Source organism: Amblyomma maculatum, chromosome 3 (assembly GCF_055883805.1).
Source record: "Amblyomma maculatum isolate TAMU_Amacu chromosome 3, ASM5588380v1, whole genome shotgun sequence".
In the NCBI taxonomy this organism is placed as follows: Eukaryota; Metazoa; Arthropoda; class Arachnida; order Ixodida; family Ixodidae; genus Amblyomma; species Amblyomma maculatum.
This window is the reverse complement of record NC_139346.1, coordinates 165,277,094-165,290,800: the sequence shown is the minus strand read 5'-3', so window position 1 is coordinate 165,290,800 and position 13,707 is coordinate 165,277,094. Positions and strand designations below refer to the sequence as shown.

The following is a 13,707-nucleotide window of genomic DNA, read 5'->3' as shown; positions in this document are numbered from 1 at the left end:
AAACCAAACCAAACCAAACCAAGCCTGTTCATTCTGAGCCTTCTGACGCGTTTTAACACCCCCTTTTCCTAATTAATTAATGTTTTTCATTTCTTGAATTCATCAACTAATAAATTAATTCCAGTAATTTTATTAACTCGACATCGCATACCATACACTAATCAAGCCTCAGCCATAAGAAATTCAAATTACCGTGATACCATTTTTTCACGCCGTCCCGAGTATTTCCGGCGCGTGGTGCCGACTACTGCTACTACGACGACGACGGCTTTTCGACCGAACGAGCTCCATATAAGCTATCGCTGGTGTTAAACGCTATCGCGTCGTACCGTTAACGGCACAGCTTAAGTGTCCCACTAATTTTCCGTCTCACGGCACGCTTCAGGTGTCTGTTGTCACGATTCTGGTCCATGTCCGGGTATCAAGGCTCCGAGTCCACAAGACGTGGTGAACGAACGGTGAATTTAACACTATTTACAGTCATGGTACAAGGCACAAACAATTTCGTTTGGTCTGTGGTGTTTAACGTCCCAAGCAACTCAAGCTATGAGAGACGCCGTAGTGGAGGGCTCCGGAAATTTCGACCACCTGGGGTTCTTTAACGTGCACTGACATCGCACAGCACACGGGCGCTGGCTTTTCGCCTCTGTCGAAAAACGACCGCCGCAGCCGCGATTCGATCTCGCATCCTTGGGAACAGTAGTCGAGCGGGCTAAATACAACTGTCTGTTTTCCGCCTTACCTAGTTTTATGCATTGGGTAAGCACAAAAAAGCTAGCATTTATGCTCCTACCATTCCTCGATTCGTTCTGCAGTGCTTATCACTTTCTACTGCTGACTGAATTTTTAATTTCACCGCTTGCATTGCCAGTTTATATATAACAGATATTATCATAATCGGCCTGTAGTATATTTTGTGCGCGCCGTCTTCTTTCCCTTTATAAATCAAATTCATTTTACTCTGCCACCAGCTGTCTGGAATTTGCTAATTCGTTATGAAGGGTTCTAAACTTTTTACGTTTTCTTGCTTCTTGAACTGAGTTCGTTAATAAGTGCGACTGGAATTTCGATCGTCAATTCCTGCCGACGGGCATTTAAGATTATTTGCTTCCTCGTTTTTTTCATTTCAGATTGGTAAGTTCTAAGCTTTGTTTTCTATATCGCTGCCCTATGTTTCTTCTACAGCTTTTTCATGTGGGGATGTTACCCTACTATCATACCTAAACGACTCAGTCTCCTTTGCCCTCTTGAATCCGTTCCTAATTTATTTTATTATTTCTACCTAACCATCTTATATGGTTCTAGAATTTTCTCGGTCCGCCTTTAGTTGCATCGCTGATTTCAGCCATGCAGGAATTGGTTGACTGCTTAACTTTACTTTGGACAAGGGTCTCCTTCAGAGCCCACAGTACAACACACGCAGAAGAGGTGGCGATTGCTCTCGCGGCCTCTCATTCCGACTCAAAATACATAATTACCGACTCACGAGGAGCCTGTCGGAACGTCAGACAAAGCTGGACTCCCTTATTAGCCTATAAAATTTACTTAAATTGCGTACTGGATACGGACCCCGCACACCGCTACCTTATGTGGGCCCCTGCTCATCAGGGTTTGGCAGGAAACGAGGCACTGCAGACGCAGCCGCCCGCGCGCTCTCTCACCGGGCTGTTTTCTCCTCCCTACCCGATCAGGAACCCGATTTTAATCCGGCCTACACCTTCAAAGATATCACGACGTACTATCAAAATTGTCATCGCCTTTACCCCAGCCCATCTAAAGGTCTCAAAAAGGCGGATGAGCGGTTCCTTCTCCGCCTTTTCACCAATACATTGCTGTGCCCGGCAGCCCTAAAACATTTTGACCCCTCGTTTAGTGGAAGCTGCCCACACTGTGGAGCGGTGTCTTCTGACATCTATCACATGGTGTTGGCCTGCCCCTCCAACCCGGCTATTCCCCCCATCCCCAACCCAACCCGGGAGAACTGGGAGGCGGTCCTGCTCGGCTGCCACGACTTACAGGCCCAACAAGCCTTAGTCGGACGCGCCCAAGCGGCGGCAACTGCCACTGGGGTCCCCAACTAGGGACCTCCACCTAGTGCTTGTAAGGACCGGTCCCTTATGGGCCGATCCAAACATACCTCCTGGCCCTTGTGTAAATAAATGTTCTTACCACCACCACCACCTGCAACCAATTGCTTCTGTCGATACTATTACCCTTTTTTGTCTATTTCCTGCCGAAATACTTGTGCCCTCTTCGCCTCTTGGCTTTCCGTTGAAGTTAGCTGTCGCATTTGATAGCTTCCCTAAATTCCTTATTGCACCAGCTTCCTTTGTTCCTTTTTCCATACCAGCGGTTTGCTAGTTTTATTTTGTAAATTTTTGTATTTATGAATAGTTCTACCTGATTATATTCCCACTTTGCCTGGAGGAGTTTCTTTATTGCTTCCTCTATACGTGCTACTACTAGCGCAATTGTTCATAGTCTAATTTGGCGTTTCCTTTTTGCCTTTCTTATTTTTCTCGGTTAAACAGGGCCCCAACTGCAGACTAATACGTTTATGATCACTTCGCAGCCTTTAATTAAAATATTCTTCTATTTCCATCTTTCTGAGCTTGCTACAAATTCCCTGCGACATTAGGCATTAGTAAATGGCCGTCTGCCTGTTCCAAAATTCCATGCGATTTGTCGCTAACATTTAATTTCACTATTTAGAATAAATATGTTGTGTTGTTTTCAGAAGTCTAGAATACTCTTCCCGTTACAATCAGTGTATCCATCCATATTCTAGATGGGGCCACATAGTAAAACATAGGCATCGCCTCCAAGCTGGTTTGTATTGTCACAGAGGCACTTAACGAGACCCTTCTTTTCTTGTCTGCATTTGTCGCCTGTTCCTCAAAAAAACTACCCCTAACCATGTCCTTTCTAGGAAATTGTTCCTGATACCAGGATATGTTCTTTGTACCATGATTTTATTCGTTGCAAATTTGTTTCTTTGTGTATCAACATACCAACATCTCCACCCTTTTTCCGCGCTGTTGTTCTGTTGCACCCTTCGCAGAAGCAGACATCAATCGTTGGTGGATCTTCTAGGTCCCACAGATGTATCTCGCATAGAGCGCATCTATTTCGTCGCCCTTTAACAACGGTTTTATTTCTATTTCGCTCTCTTTCTACTTGCTTGCTTCTTTATATAACTGATTTTAGTGTTAAATTTCTTTTCATAGTTTTATTTCTTGACCTCCTCCTTGCCATTTCTTCTGGGATATATGCCGCCATTATTACGCTTTCGTCTGCTTCCCCGATGATTATTCCCGTGCCCGTAGCCCTCGATAATCCCCTAAAGAAGCTATTGCCCGGCTCGCCATCCGCCAGCCGATTTCTACTCCCACCCATCGGTTGAAATGGATGCCCCCTCGTTGAAACCCTTGGCCAAAAACGGCTCCCGCACTTTAATGTTTATCTCTGCTACTTCAAAGCCTTACTCCAGGCGCACGTTCCTTACCTGATTACTGACCATCCCCACAGCCTTTTCCATCTTCCTGCTTTGTCCTTGTACTTTTGGCATGGTGCATACCACAATCTGCAGCTGCTCTGCTATCACCCTGATATCATCAACGCCTTCAGATAACCTTTCTACGACTTGTGAGGCGCCATCTCATCAGGATATCGTTCAATCCCAATGCTACCATCACTAGGTTGCTCCTTGTGGGATTCTTGGTTAACCTTTCCTTGGTCTCCTTTAATACCACGTTCATTGTCGAGCTCCCTGGGAAAGTTCCCACTGATTCTCGCTTATCACTATTACAGGTTCGATTATAGCGCGACTTCACTTTACTAGCTCATGTTGGTATTCCCGGCGATAAGCACAGGGGCACTCCCTCGTCCCCTCCTGACTGCTGTCTGCTGATTCCGTTCTTATGTGACCCCATCTTTGAAAAATTCCTTGTCCCTTACCTATACTTCCTTTCCCGACTAAAAAGCTGCTGCGTCCAATTCCAGATTCCTTCCCTCTCTCTATTCCCCCTCCAGATCAGGTGCTGCCCTCGTGTCCTGCTTCTCATAAACATTCGCCTTCCGAAGCCCCACATCTCCCTCCGCTATATAGGGTGCTGTCTGTTTCTGCACACCTCTCCACCCACCTACAAGGAGCGTCACACATCATCCGCATCCACCTCTCGCACAGCACCCAGTACCACAGTGCACCGACCTCATCTTACAAGCGCCCTGTGTGAAACATTTAGTGCTATAATGAAACATATAGTGCTGGGCTATTTGGTGAATCATACTCGGAAGGAATACAGCACAAAACAGGACAACCGCAGTCCTGTATTGCGCTGTCTTCGTTCCGAGTATATTATTGAAATTAAAAGGCATCGTGCGAGATCGGTCAACGTTAATCTGAATTGGCGGCCACTACTGCTAACTCAGAGTTTTGTCGTCCAAACGTGTGGTCGGTCTTTGTTGCGAACTTCGGTTCACACTTGAACCACTGCCGCCAGAAAGGGTGTTGATTCCAAGTTAACTGGTGCGTTGTTTTGACATATTTACCTGATAGAATTGATTGACTCTGACCATTGAACTCTGGAATTCGCTGCCTGGAAGCGTCCGCTCGCTACCAATTGAAGAATATTTGACAGCCATTGCTTCCTAGTGCCATTTTTTTATTATTTCTTTGATTTTATATGTTTGTATTTTCTTGATACACGCCATCGCTTCCTAGTACAATTTTTATTTTATTTTTTGCTTTGTTTTATATGCTTGTATTTTCTTGATAAACTCTTCTTTGTTTGTCCATTCCTGCCATAGCCTCATCGAGGCTGCAGTATGCACAAAAAATAAATAAATCAATGAAAAAACATGTTACTGCTTTGTCTTGAGTGCAAATAACAAATTGCACACTTCCTTAGCGGGTATGTTACCCATTTTTCGAGAAGGGATTGGTATTCCAAGCTTCTTCACGACCTGGAGCATTCAGCCATCCTAGAATTTGGCGAGGTAGACAAATGTTCAATGAGTGCGTTCTGGAAAATTAATGCTTAATCAGCAAAGCTTAAAAAAGTAACACAGAAAACATAATTTAAGGTCCCGTGACCGTAGGCAGCGCTGCGGCGCCGAAAGGCGGCCTGCAATCTGCTTCACTGCTCACTGCGGCTAGGACACACGCTAGCAATAGTGTTCTTTTATATGCTCAGGAACACTAACTAGCCAGAGATCGACGCGGCACCTGGCGCCTGTTCCGATCTAGCAAGACGCGCGTAAAGTGGGAGTGAGGGTACAGAGATATTTGAGATAGCCTTTAAAGAAGGGCGCGGCCGTTGTGTTCCGGTGAAAAAGTCCCCGGAGTAAACGTCCCCAGAAAAAATAGTCCTTGTAAGAATGTCCACGGAAAAGAATTCCCCATTTATGTCCCGAAACGGGGGCAACCAAATATACGATCAAAACACTTAAGCTTCGCCTAGTGTTGTACCCGGCTTGTCAGGGGCGAATTATATTTACCGTTAGCAATTTTTACTGATTTTATTTTACTTCTCCTTTCATCGTTTAAACTTGAACGGCTTATGTTTTTGTTTCTTGATATATTTATTTTCCACTTTCTCCGTTGTTCTATTAGGTGCAAATCGCGTTTCACCGTGTCGTGCTTGGAAAATGTCGTATATCAAAGTTTGTGTGGCTTTCATCACACAAATAATGAAGGCAGCGGAATATGATTGGCCGAGGGCAAAGGATTCTTCGGATCGTTCTGCACTTCGACTACATTACGGGTCGAAGTGTTTTGCTGACGATGTTTTATGACATAACCTGTACCGCGTAATTGTGGTGTGATGAACCCAACAGCGTCCCAGTGGATGGCGCACTCGTCTTCGTTCCTTTTTGTTTTGCCTGAGAAAGGGTGTAATGACCATCGGCTCCGGTCTGCTGGAAGCTGCGAATAGCTGCTTCAGGGTCGCCATGTCAACGACAGGTTAAGGCTCCACCTGCCTTCCTTAGCACATTATCTTCATCACTACCGGACGTGAAGAAAGATTTCTGCACTGTAGCCACCGGAAGGGTTGAGGCTCGTCACCAGGAAATCTGCGAGGATGTCCAAGCGATCTCTTCAGTCAAAAGTGGTTCCCAAACCTAACAACCCAACAAGCTAACTGCACCCATGTAATGAGGTGTATAAATAAAAAGTAGTAAAATGTACATTTTTTGCGCGGTAACTTCCGAAAAGATTAATTTCTAAGGCCAATATTTGGGTCGCGGACGTGTTATTTTTTTCTAGTTCCCGCTTTATGACGGGCTTTTTCATCCGGGGACGTTTTTACCTACACTCGTTAGATGGCTCAGAATGTAGTTTTGCCACGCTCTTCGACGTCCCGAAATATTGTGACTGCGACAGTGCATTACGCAGCAATTTGCTAGTATTTAAAAAAAATGTTTTCTAGAATGCGTTGACACTATCTATGCGGACATACTGACCGAAAAGGAGCAATCCACACGAAAAACATACATTTATAGTTATGGGCTTGAGCAGGCTATCCGTGAGCAGCAGGAAATGAAACTGGGCTAAACAATCTATCGGAGAACATAGCGGCTACAAACAAGAGCATTAAAAGGAAATCACCTGATTGTTTCAAAGGCCCGTTAACAAAGACCAGCTGGCAGAATTCTGGATAAAAAAGTACTGGCTTATGCAACAGGCGATTAGATCGCAAGGCCTTTATCTCACACAGCCGGGTGCCCATTATTGAGACAAACTTGTCGCGCTCATTGCGACGCGACACATGGCTTCGTTTCCTCGCAAGCAGCGCTTTGTCGGATTCAGTTTTGTTAGTGCGCCTGAAAGCGAGATGCTTCCACATACTTTTCAACCCGGGTATAGAATGATATGCGCGTTTTAAGCACATTGAGCGACACTGAATAAAAATTGGCCGTGGCTTAGCTCAGCTAGGCCAGGATATACGCAGCGAAAGCATGTGTGCCTGGCTCTGGGCTGAGGCCCTATTCTCGACAAATATGGCCACCATTCGGCGCCATTTTTTTTCTCTGATTGGTTCTCAGAACCGTCACGTGTTTCAAATTTGTGGCGCGAAATTTCGGTGTGTCGAAATGGCTTTTTGCGGTGACGTAAAAATGGCGTGAGCGTGAAAACGGAGTTTTAGCAGTGGTATTCAAGATGTCTGGATGGTATTTATAAGTAATTGTGGAGGGAAAACAGAGGTATATATGATAGAAAGGGAAGAACTTAAGTTTGTATTACGCTGAAATGAACCGCCCAATGTCCAGAGCTGACCGGAAATACGTCATGCATAAACATTTATTGATGACGTCAAAATGACGTTTCATTACAAAAGGGTGTTCTGCCAGTGCTGTAAATGGCCATAGTTGGGCGCCGCATTTTGAACCTCTTGAGGCGGCCACGATAAAAACATGAGGAAATTTAAAGAGCAAGATACACTATCTGCCTCAAGATTCCATAGTAGTGTACGTAGATGGAAGCCTGCAAGGCTGTGAAGCCAAAACGGCAATCTACTGTCCACGGAGACCTAGCCCGAATCAGACAACTACGTTTCAGCTTTCAGAACCACTTACATCTTTCTGCGCTGAGCTTGTGGCAGTTCAGGAGGCACTCTGCTCCGTGACTTCTATAACCATGCTCCCTACAGCCCACGTTGTCATCCGCACTGACGCACTTCAAGCAGTACGTCTCCTCCGACGTGATCAGCCGCTGCCCTAAAATTTGCCAGGACATCCACCAGCTTGCGGCGCGCATCCCACAATCAATACGCATTGAGTTTGTCCCACGGGATCTGCTGTCTTCCCAAAGTCAAGCTGATTTTGCAACCCGCCTCGTGAACCAAGACGCATCAATCCCACGGCTTCTCGAAGTCGACGACGCTACCCTCCTTTTGTCAAGAAAGGAGCACCTCCGGCGCCGCACACGTGCACTTATCCCTCCGTGTGCGATATCCCTTCCCCGCGGTCTCACCCGTGCAGAGGAGGTTGCGCTTAGGAGGATCCGGGTCGGTGTTGCCGTTACACCAGCGGTAACTAGGACGTGGTCATACTTCCAACACTTATATCCTCGCCCAGGATGCCCGATCTGTAACGACGAAGATGTCGAGGCCGACATCCACCACTTGCTGTGGGACTGCCCAGCACTCAAGCCAACACTAATCCGGCACCTGAGAATAGCTGGCCTTTCAGCAACCAATCCTGCCTCATACGTCACTTGGACGCAGGGACCTCATCATCGCTCACTTCTGGACGTCATAAAATCAGCCAACCTTTTTCCATTCATTTAACCATTTATTCATCCTTCATCTCATACCCTACTGATGCCCTGAGGCAATAAATATCGACTAAAAAAAAAATTCGACGTGCAGTTTAGTAGACAGTTTGGTGGGTGGTGAAGTAAGCTGACACATCTTGTTGCAATTGCATAAAGCACTAAAACGACGTTATAAGGGAACTTTTCAGCTGCGTCATTTTTTAGAGGGTTAATAATGAAGACGCAGATTTACAGCCGCACGAGGGTCGTACCTACCCTCCCGTTGCAAATGCTTTGCTCTCATAGAGAAACCATAATACCGCGCCGTCGTTGCCAAGCGCAGCAATGCGGCCCGCTAACTCAAGCGGTTGATCTGCGCGAGACGAGTTATTTCAGAGAGCAACAGAATGGGAAGTTTGGCGAGTTGTAGGTTGTTCATGATGGTTTCGTGGGCGGTCTTACCCACAGAGACAAAGAAAAGAAGAGAAATAAAGGCACCAGTTCTGTGTTTTCTTCTCTTTGTCTCTGTGTTAAAGAGCGGCCACCAAACCATCATGAATTTCAGAGAGTACCGCGATGCTTTCTAATTATCTGTTTGATCGGTTCGTGAGTGCAACCTGAGAGGTCATATGATTCGATGGTTGTGCAGGAACTTCGCGCGATAGGCAGCGAGGGGTCACCAGACTTTCTTAAACGTCGGCCCTAAACACTGCCTTTTTTGCCTTGCACAATGCACTCATTGCAATGTTAATGGAACAGTCTTTCCACGATGGGCAAAGCAAGCAAAAATAAAACTTCTGTTTTAATACAGGAATGTATGTTTCATGTACATGACACATTTTTGCTTGCCATATGGGATGTGTTTCATATATAAAGTTTTCTTTTAATATGCATGCGGGCTCACCATTTGCTTATTGTTTAGAAAAAAAATAAGTACTCCGGAGCACGTTATGACGGTACGCTCTAATCATATGATGTAGTTGAGTGACATTTTGTGTTGATTGCTTTTTTAATACAGCCTGAAAATGTTTTCCCTTTATTTAGTTGCATTTTACCGTTTCGACAGTAAGATATACGCGCGCGCGGCGCCGCCCTAGCTTCATACCATAATTTCCTCAGTCATCTTTCGGTTTCTTTCCTTATTGTCCGTTTATCCCCCCCTGCATTGAACGGTAAGCTGAAAATCGGCTAATTATCTTTCCTGCTATTCTGTTCTTCTGTTTCATTCTCTTTCTGGGACATACTTTGCGTTTCGCAACAGCTTATCGCACGCCAGCGCATGAAAATTTAACCGACCAAGTTTAAGGCCCAGCGTATGCCTTTCAACTCGTGTGTGTGGAACACTCTCTTTCTTTCTTTGCGCTGCTTTCCGCGCTCTACACAACTCAAGCCGACACAATATGTCAGAACCTTAAGCAGATTTGGTGACCTGACGGTAGCTGGTCGTAATGCTTCTTTTCGAAAAAGGTGGCAAAGCCAGTATCTAACAGTAATTGATACTTTGAGACTGCGAGCGTTGTCCTCAGAGATGGACATTACCGGCTGTGCCGGAGCCTCTTCATCCGTGCTGGAGCTACTTTGGAAATCTGTCGATTCCTTCTGTTTACGACCAAGCCCTTAAACGTTTTAGTTCCTGCATTTGAAAGCCGCTGATAAGTAAACGTGAGAGGTCATCGGCGCATATGAACAGAAATGCTAATAAATTTTCGATCCCATTTTGCACCAACCCCCTTCGAATATTCCATTGCCGTTCGTGCTCTTCAGCTGAAACTCGCGCAGCCTTTCCGTGCGTAGCTGATGCCGAATGTACGACCGCAAGTATGTCATGACACACTAATACCGCAACGCTACAACATACTTCACTCGCCTCACTGCAACCCGAGGCTTCCGAATCACGGAATGCACCGCAGAGTATCGGTTCCTGCAGGAGCACCGTCATTTTTCATACTTGGCGCCAATATATAGTAGCAGACGCCAGCGCGCTTATTTCTGTCTCTTTATTTCTCTTTTTCTTCAGAAAATGTACCCCGATTGTGTGCTTACGTAACCTGGCACCATCCTGATGCACACATTACGCGTACGTCACAATTTGAACAAAATGACGAATTGTTGAGAATAGGGCCCCTGCCCACTTTTCTCCAATCCAATCTAATTCCACCCAATCCAGTGTAATCGAATCCAATACCAATCCAGTCTAATAAAATCCAGTTAAATCAAGTACAGTTCATATCAGTGAAATACAGTCCGACAAATCGTGTCCAATTCAATCCGAACCAGGCCAATCGAGTCCCATCCAATCCAGTCTTATTTAATCTAGTCCAATCCAATCCTGTCCAATATTGAGTACACGTTCACCCGAAATGCGCCGCTGGCTAGCCTATCATCATCACTCACTACTATCATCCTCACTCTAGAGAAGAATTAAGAGGCGTTACTCACTATGTCTAGCTACTTTGTTGCATTGAAGACGAGAGATTTTCTTCTTCTGGTTGTCGCTTGATTGCCAGATGGAGCGGCGAGCGCGCGGAATCCGCCAGCTGCGGCGGTTGCTAGGCAACGGTTCTGTGTCTCCCACCACGCGAAACTCCTTGTTCGTGACCAATGTAGCTTTCGCTAGAAAACTATTTCGTCACACGCGCTGGACAGCTGCCGTGGAAGGGTCGCACCGGGACAGCTTCTCGAGTGAGGGGACCATAACGGCGGGCGCCCGACCATGTGATCTTAACTGGCCAATAAGTAGGGCAGCCGCGAAGATAAAGCTGTACGGCACTTTCAGCATTACAGTGATTTTAGTCTTTGGATGTCGTTGAAATGGCACGTGCGTGCGATACGCGCATGCAGCTTGCTCCTCGACTGTGTACTTGAGTCCACGATACACAGCGCTACAATTTTTCACCCTTTGTACTGTGACGGACAGGTGAAGCATGCGAAATCTATGCATATATCAACTGCAAATAAAAAAAAAACGCAGGAATCTAAAAGTTCATTACTTTCCTAGCGACATGTATTTCAATGGTTGTTCAAGGTTCGGAATTGTGTACTTCACTGACTGCCATATCCTCTCATTTTTTTTTAGTTCTCTATTTCCTCCCTTTTCCTAACGGTTACGATGGTTCAGTTGTCAGCTGCATGGCTATGAAATGAGGGGGGTTCCCCTCACCCGCCTTCGCGCCAAGCAGACATACTCATTTTTCCTCAGCTTCCCTCAAGTTGCCGTTCATCGCTTGTCATTAAGGTTGCCCAGCTTTGTTTATTCTCTGTGATATTAAACACATTATTTGCTTCACGCTGTTTGAAAGCCGCTGGTCTCCCTGCGTTTCACCCTTTATCTGACGGGAAACGGTTGCACGCCGTCAGTCGGTCCCACTGTTCCATGGATAGCGGCTGCCCTGCTCCTCTTATCTACGCTTGCCGAACGAAGGAGGAACTGATTGCGGGCCGCGCCGCGAACGCTGTGCGACAGTCGCCGAAGCGCCAAAGCCACAGTCACCGCGAGTGCAGGCGTTGTTGTCACAAAACCCTGTTTCTGCCCCTGATCCTACACTATGCGTTCGATGCCCAAACTGTGCAACACGTCGGCCCCAAATGCCTGAGCTCATCCGCACAACGCAAGCGGTTGCCGATTAATATTTTGAGTAACTTTCGAGGCCTTTTGTTGTGACGAGAGCTGCGCACCGGATGCATTTCTGCTTCTGCGGTGATGCCTTGTGTTTGGATAATGGACTGACTGCTTAAAGTACATAGGTAAGCGAACACCTTTCTGCTTGCTTCATCTAGCTGTCAAATTGTGCTTGATGAGGAGCCCTACGCTTCATGTGTACCATTCAAGCTCACCTTGCTATAAAAGTTCTCACCAGCAGCATTCAAAAGTAGGCGTTCCAGAGACGCATCATATGGCTTTTACACCCTGCGAGATATCAGAGCTTCAGACAGGTTCTTTCTACGAAGGGTTATGGCACCGCCTGTTGCTAGGTTAATGCAACTCTCTTGCGTGCCGGCTGTAGTAAAACTTGTTTGTCGAGGCGTATGACTTGGCTTGGTTACGTTTAGACAAAGAAAATTATTTTTAAACCATACTGAAGACATAAAGCTACGCACAAGACAGGACACAGAAAAAATGCAGGAAGGACGAGCGTAGACAAACGACTGATTTATTGAACTAAACGTGCTTCCTTCAAGAGTATAACGCATGCGCAACTAACGTTTGGTTGCGCATGCGTTATGCTCTTGAAGGAACGAAGTTTCGTTCAATAAACCAGTTGTTAGTCTACGCCCGTCCTGTCTGCATCTTTTCTGTGTCCGGTCTTCTGCGTAGTTTTGTCTTCAGAATGCCTTACCAACTAGCCTCACATCACACACTTCTAGAATGTTAAACCATAGTTGTTTGGCCGATGAAGGAAATTAGCACACTTTCGAAATAAGATGCATATATCATGCTTGCGGTTCCCTGCTCTCCACCAGTGTATGGTCTTAAAATGCCGAATTTATTGCTGAATTTCGATGTCACAATTCAAACTTCACTTACAGGTTCCTTGCCTTGGCATGCATTTCAAGGCGCTTTTACTGCACGCGAAATCAATTGCGTAAATGTTTGCATAGGAACTCGGGAGTTAAAGACGATGACGGGCAATACTTAATGTGATGCATACATCAATATATAGCGATTTTTCCGTGGCGTCATTATACTTTGCTATAGTATCCGCGATACAATGTCGGATAGCATGTACGTAAGGGTGCTTGTAGGAAACATTTTTTTTTTTGTGGATACACCGCTAACAATGCGCAGCTAAACTTCACCTCAAAATGTTCAACTGCCACTCACTTGTTGTTGTTCTCTAAATTGATGACGCACACGCACACACGCACACACGCACACACGCACACACACACACACACACACACACACACACACACACACACACACACACACACACACACACACACACACACACACACACACACACACACACACACACACACACACACACACACACACACACACACACACACACACACACACACACACACACACACACACACACACACACACACACACACACACACACACACACACACACACACACACACACACACACACACACACACACACACACACACACACACACACACACACACACACACACACACACACACACACACACACACACACACACACACACACACACACACACACACACACACACACACACACACACACACACACACACACACACACACACACACACACACACACACACACACACACACACACACACACACACACACACACACACACACACACACACACACACACACACACACACACACACACACACACACACACACACACACACACACACACACACACACACACACACACACACACACACACACACACACACACACACACACACACACACACACACACACACACACACACACACACACAC

General features: G+C 46.0%; 1 protein-coding gene across 3 annotated transcripts in view; it reads left to right on the top strand.

Moving 5' to 3' along the window:
* The first annotated feature begins 11,632 nt into the window (after positions 1–11,632).
* The window catches only part of LOC146196746 (E3 ubiquitin-protein ligase MIB2-like), a 45,804-nt gene continuing 43,729 nt past the window's right edge, over positions 11,633–13,707 (top strand). For 2 of the 3 annotated variants that reach the window (XM_084598495.1, XM_084598494.1), the window contains exon 1: positions 11,635–12,001. The gene's annotated coding sequence lies outside the window, so the exon portion shown is untranslated. Of the gene's footprint in view, positions 12,002–13,707 lie in introns of all 3 variants that reach the window. The other variant, XM_084598496.1, reaches the window with a different exon arrangement.